Source organism: Cyprinodon tularosa, unplaced genomic scaffold (genome assembly GCF_016077235.1).
Source record: "Cyprinodon tularosa strain WSP-4 unplaced genomic scaffold, ASM1607723v1 ctg298, whole genome shotgun sequence".
Taxonomy (NCBI): Eukaryota; Metazoa; Chordata; class Actinopteri; order Cyprinodontiformes; family Cyprinodontidae; genus Cyprinodon; species Cyprinodon tularosa.
Window position 1 is genome coordinate 1,536,518 of NW_024039005.1, and position 6,854 is coordinate 1,543,371.

Here is a 6,854-nt window from a genome sequence, read left to right on the forward strand (position 1 = left end):
TACAAATGGAATCCCCTGTCCCTCAGTGAGGTCTAGAAGCACAAGATCTATAGTCAGCCATTCAGCAAAGATGCTGCTACATGGCTGTACATCTAATCTTACATGTCTGGTAATAGAATATATATATATATATATATTGAATTGAATTCAATTCAGTTTATTTCTATAGCACCAATTCACATCATGTCATCTCAGGTCACTTTCCAGTTCACCAGATCATCCAGTCAGATTGATTCAAAGTTTTCTATCTAAGGAAAACCAGCTGATTGCATCGACTCATTGATTCTTCAGCAATCCCTCACGCTAAGCATGCTTGTAGCGACAGTGGAGAGGAAAAACTCCCTTTGAACAGGAAGAAACCTCCAGCAGAACCAGGCTCAGTGTGAGCGGCCATCTGCTGAGGCCCACTGGCAGGGCCGTCACTAGGTTTGAGAGACATGGGTGGCTTAGCCCCTAGGTAAGATATTGCGCGCGCATAGCGCGCGCCGAAATTTTTTCAGTGCACTTTCTAAGGCGCTGTCTATAAATTCATTATTTTAAGAGCAACATACCTGGGAAACACTTCCCTCACTAATGCTACTTCACCAACTAAACTACACCAGTTAAAATGTGCTAAATTACAAAGAGTAAATGGTAGGTGCCATGCATTACTGCATAAATGGAAGAAGGCAAGTGGTTCGCCACTCATCATAATGGAAACCTTCTACAGAAGACAGTTGTCTAACCAACAGACTCCCAACATCTTCATAAACCCTTAACCTGGCCATTCATCTTTCCCCATCTCCCCTGCACCCACAACCTGTCAGGAACCCCTGTCTGCTTTGCAATAACCCTGTTTCTGTGTGTGTGCTTGGTGTGTGTGTGTGACCTGGACTTTGGCATGTCTTTCTCTACACCTGGCACAGAGAGAAACACATATATGTGAGGAACTTAACAATAAATGCAGCATTATCTTTGATAGATTTCTGCTTAATCTAAAGTTTAACCACAAAATACAAGTTGCATAAATGGACAGTAGGCAATAGGCAATAGCATCATTGCAAAGAAGGATATCCTTGAGACTTTTTCACATCAGTCTGACAAAGTTTTAATGCAAATAAAGGAAGTATTTTTAAGTACAATGTATTAATGAAAACACAAAATCAACAGTATATGAAACGTACAACTTAGAACTATAGTCAACCCAAGGAAGCACTACCATATCACACAGTGTCGCCCTATCAGACTGGTGGCACATAGATATGGGAGAATTATCCTGCCATAATGCAAGAGCACATAACTTCAATTAGAGAAAAGAATTTCATCTTCTTGCACTCAAAACGTATAATGCTCACACTCAAAACATGCGCTCTCTCTCAAATATTTTCTCTTCTCTCAAAAATCTTTGTTTCTTCTCTCAGATTTAAACAGATATTTTCTATATTATCACAGATATTTTTTCCTCTCGCTTGCCTCCATCTCCGCTCTGCACGGGTCTCAGTTACGCTCTGCTTGCGGATTTGTTTTGCTCTCTCAGACTGCAGTTGGATCGTTGCCTAGCAACCTTTCCAGCCAATAGAACGACAGCCTCGGAAAAGGTGCGCTTGTTTAACCCTACGGAGTGTGCCTGTGCTACTACGCCACTTATAAAGCGTCAGCTGAAACTGCTATTTACAGTAGTTTTGTGGCTGATTGTTGTTTAGAAATAGAAAACCTGGTTTCATTTCTTAGTTTTGCCCTGGATTTTGTAGCGTTTGTGGACGCTACGTCGCTACTTGATCAAAACAATAACGTCGCTACAGGAAAGTTACTTGATAAATAAAGCAGCGACGCTACGGTCAAGCTACTTGAAAATGTAGTTAAACTAATAGCTTCGCTACATGTAGCGGCGCTACTGCCCATCACTGCTCCTGTGACAAAACTATTATAATGATGCTAGTAGGCTACAACAACATCGTGTTTTCCCACACCACTGACTTTGTTCACCATGGTAACGTAATTCCTACTGAATCAGACAAGCTATTAGGCCTACAGGTGCTGGTCATAAAATTAGAATATCATGAAAAAGTAGATTGATTTCAGTAATTCCATTTAAAAAGTGAAACTTGTATATTATATTCATACATTACATACAAACTCATATATTTCAGATGTTTATTTTGTTTAATTTTGATGATTACAAATGACAACAAATGAAAATCTCAAATTCATCATATCAGAAAATTAGAATATTACTGAAGACCAATAAAAACAAAGGATTTATAGAAATGTTGGCCAACTGAAAAGTATGAACATGAAAAGTATGAGCATGTACAGCACTCAGTATTTAGTTGGGCCTCCTTTGGCCTGTATTACTGCAGCAATGCAGCGTGGCATGGAGTCGATCAGTCTGTGGCACTGCTCAGGTGTTATGATAGCCCAGGTTGCTCTAATAGTGGCTTTTAGCTCTTCTGAATTGTTGGGTCTGGTGTATTGCATCTTCTTCTTCACAATACCCCATAGATTTTCTATGGGGTTAAGGTCAGGAGAGTTTGCTGGCCAATTAAGAACAGGGATACCATGGTCCTTCAACCAGGTACTGGTAGCTTTGGCACTGTGTGCAGGTGCCAAGTCCTGTTGGAAAATGAAATCTGCATCTCCAAAAAGTTGGTCAGCTGCAGGAAGCATGAAGTGCTCTAAAACTTCCTGGTATGTGGCTGCGTTGACCCTGGACCTCAGAAAACACAATGGACCAACACCAGCAGATGACATGGCACCCCAAACCATCACTGACTGTGGAAACTTTACACTGGACTTCAAGCAACGTGGATGAAGTGCCTCTCTTCTTTTCCTCCAGACTCTGGGACCTTGATTTCCAAAGGAAATGCAAAATTTACTTTCATCAGAGAACATGACTTTGGACCACTCACCAGCAGTCCAGTCCTGTTTCTCTTTAGCCCAGGCAAGACGCTTCTGACGCTGTCTGTGGTTCAAGAGTGGCTTGACACAAGGAATGCGACAGCAGAAACCCATGTCTTTCATACGTCTGTGTGTGGTGGTTCTTGAAGCACTCACTCCAGCTGCAGTCCACTCTTTGTGAATCTCCCCCACATTTTTGAATGGGTTTTGTTTCACAATCCTCTCCAGGGTGCGGTTATCTCTCTTGCTTGTACACTTTTTTCGACCACATCTTTTCCTTCCCTTCGCCTCTCTATTAATGTGCTTGGACACTGAGCTCTGTGAACAGCCAGCCTCTTTAGCGATGACCTTTTGTGTCTTGCCCTCCTTGTGCAAGGTGTCGATGGTCGTCTTTTGGACAACTGTCAAGTCAGCAGTCTTCCCCATGATTGTGTAGCCTATAGAACTAGACTGAAAGACCATTTAAAGGCTTTTGCAGGTGGTTTGAGTTAATTAGCTGATTAGAGTGTGGCACCAGGGGCCATCAATTTTGAACCTTTTCACAATATTCTAATTTTCTGATATGATGAATTTGAGATTTTCATTTGTTGTCATTTGTAATCATCAAAATTAAACAAAATAAACATCTGAAATATATGAGTTTGTATGTAATGTATGAATATAATATACAAGTTTCACTTTTTAAATGGAATTACTGAAATCAATCTACTTTTTCATGATATTCTAATTTTATGACCAGCACCTGTATATTGTCTCTTTCCTCACTCCAGGTAAAGTGAAGAAAATGTAAACCGCTGACATCAAATGGCAAACTCACCGTATGTATCTGCACGCAACCATAACTTTCCTAATCAAGCTCGATGACTGTGTGGAGATTCAAAGGGCGCGCTGTTGCTGCACTGCACAGCTGCTATGGTCCAGTTGATGGCCGTGTACCACGTGACGTGACGCTGGACGCGGAGCCAATGAAGGAAATGAATATCCTAACGATATTAATAATTGTATAAATAATTGTGTTTGTAAATAAACTAACAGGAACTTATCTTCAGATTAACTTGCCTTCTTGGTGGCTCGTTTTCAGTGCTTTACTGCAATTGTTTGGGGTTATATGGAAAAAAAATCAATAAATAAAAAAATAACAATAAAAATTGCAAAATAATTATGGGGTGGCTAATACCAACGAAGGGATGACTTCAGCCACCCTAAAATAGGTCTAGCCACGTCCCTGCCCACTGGGGTTCAAGAAGACAGAAGCAGACATAGAAAAAGAAGCATAGATACAAAAGGCAACTGTCAACCAGCTCCACAGGCGGCCCCGTCCAGGAAACACACAGCCAGGCAGACGAGCTCCGAGCCAGCTCCCATGTCAGAGGATGAAGAGAGCACATCCAGTTAGTCACAGTCAGAGAAACAGGACTACACTGGAAAACAGGCCAAGCTCCAACATCTAGAAACAAAGGTGTTGATGGCAGCAGCACAGCTGATATTTCTCTCCAGGATGGAGTCACAGCCAAACAGGAACAGACCAGATGAAGCTACTATGAGAAAAAGCAGAGAGAGCAGAACGTTAGAGATTGAACTAACAGATTCTGCAGAGTGGGAGAATAGAGATAGAATGAAGCAGAATGATGAAAAAGGGGTCCCTATGTCCTCCAGCAGTCTAAGCCTATAGCAGCAGAACTATAGAGATAGCTCAGGATAACCTGAGCCACTCTAACTAGAAGCTTTATCAAAAAGGAAAGTTTTAAGCCTGGCCTTAAAAGTAGACAGGGTGTCTGCCTCACGGACTAAAACTGGTAGTTGGTTCCACAGGAGAGGAGCCTGAGAACTAAAAGATCTGCCTCCCATTCTACTTTTAGAAATTCTAGGAACCACTAGTAAACCTGCAGATTGAGAGCGAAGTGCTCTGTTAGGAACATAAGGAACAATCAGATCTCTGATATCAGATGGAGCTTGGCCATTTAAGGCTTTATATGTGAGAAGGAGGATTTTAAACTCTATTCTGGATTTAACAGGAAGCCAATGAAGAGAAGCCAGAATAGGAGAGATATGATCTCTCTTTTTCATTTTCATCAGAACTCCTCATTCTGAAGGATCAATGAAACAGAGAATTCAGTACTTTGTGCAACCATGAAAGAACTGAGCTCTGGGAAGAACCTGCAGCTGCAGGCAGATTGTGCAGGCTTGGGGGGGGGGGGGGGGGGGGGGGGGGGGGGGGGGGGCACATCAAATATGGATTCAACTTCATCCCTAAATGAACTGGGCTCAGTAAACACCTGGGGATATAAAAACAACGGTGACTCTCAGGGATAGAAGTATAAATAACACCAGAGACACAAGCAGTGAGCTGTCCTGCACCGAAATAAGGTCAGCTAATCGAATTTAAACCTATAACTCACCAGGAGTAGACAAACATTTATACATCAAATTACTTTTTCCAAATATGCTAACAGAGATGTAACATGATCATACACCAGTGGCGCAGTTTATAATATATTGCTTTGGATCTGGATCCTGGTCAGACATCATCTTGCATGTTGTCTGCATGTTTTCCTTCTGCATGCATCAAATCTCCTACTTTTTCCCCCTACATTTTAAAAACAATCATGTTGGTTTAAGTAGCTAATCTGAAATGGGATTAGGAATCTGTGCAAGTATCTAGTTGGATGTTTTTCACCCTGCCTGTTTCTGCGTTGCCCAAAGACCGACTAGCATTCTGCAGGGTGTACCCCACCTATTGCCAATTAATTAATTACAATAATTAATTATGATATGTCAATTAATTTGATTATTTATAATCCAGCTCTAAGTGACGCCTGAATCCTTAATTAGGCTTTTTTTTTGCATGAGGAAAATACAAATTTTATCTATTTGTTTGTCTTTTTAAAATCCAGAATCCAATTAAAAACAGAGTGAAAACTAGAGAGCTTTTTGACATCTTCCAATAAGTTATGTGAGGCTGTAGTAGTGCAGCAGTGCAGGTCTGACCTGTATAAGAATTATGTTCTGAATAAACTATCTTCTTAAAGTGGGGCTGCGGTTTGGCACATTCACTGTAGGCCTGCGACTCATGATTATTTTGAAAATAGATTAATCTGTCAGTTATTTTGTTGATTAATAATTGGCCAGCCAAAGGTTCCTTAAAGAAGACTTTTTACTAAATGAAACCAGGTAAAACAAAAAAATACATACATTTTTTTTGTATAATTCCTGCTCTAAGTGGGTCGCTCTGTCAGCTAACGGCAGGTTTTAGAGTCTCTATACTCCAGTTAATGATTGAATGATTACTAAATTGTTTAAGCCCTAATTCACAATTAACTAATTTATAATCTCCAAGTTTTCTTGTTATTATTTTTTGATTCCCAGTTTTTGTTATTTGAACTTTTTATTCCTAAAAAGTTAAAAACAATCCACTGGACTTTGGTTCCAATTTTGAAAACATTTTGCTTCCCATCCAGGAAGTTGCTTTATACTGTAGCCGAACTATAAAATCAACTATAAAGCAGCTCTGTCAGCTATTTCTGACATTTGGAATTGAAAAGGCTTCCTGGATGAATGAGAATCTTCACCAGCAGTTTTTACTTTTTTCTTTTTACTTTTACTTTTCTTTAAAAGTTTTAAATACATTTTACATTGAAGAGGATTAGGGCCACTGAAAAAAAAGTTAATTGATTTTTAAATATTATTTCAGTTTAATACAGGAAAGAAGTTAGAATTCTGACTTTATTCTCAGAATTCTGACTGAATTCTGACAGGTAATAAAATGTTAGCATTAAGTCGTAGCCATGTCTGTTTTAGAGACCAGCTCTCTGGTTTTAATCACCTTCTGCTCTTCCATTAATTAAAAAGCATCACTGGGGACCCCTCAGGCACGTAAAAGTAAAAATTCTGAGAAAAAAGTCAGAATTCTGAGAAAAAATGTCAGAATTCTGAGATTAAAGTTAGAATTCCGTATTTTTTCCCAAATTAAACTGAAA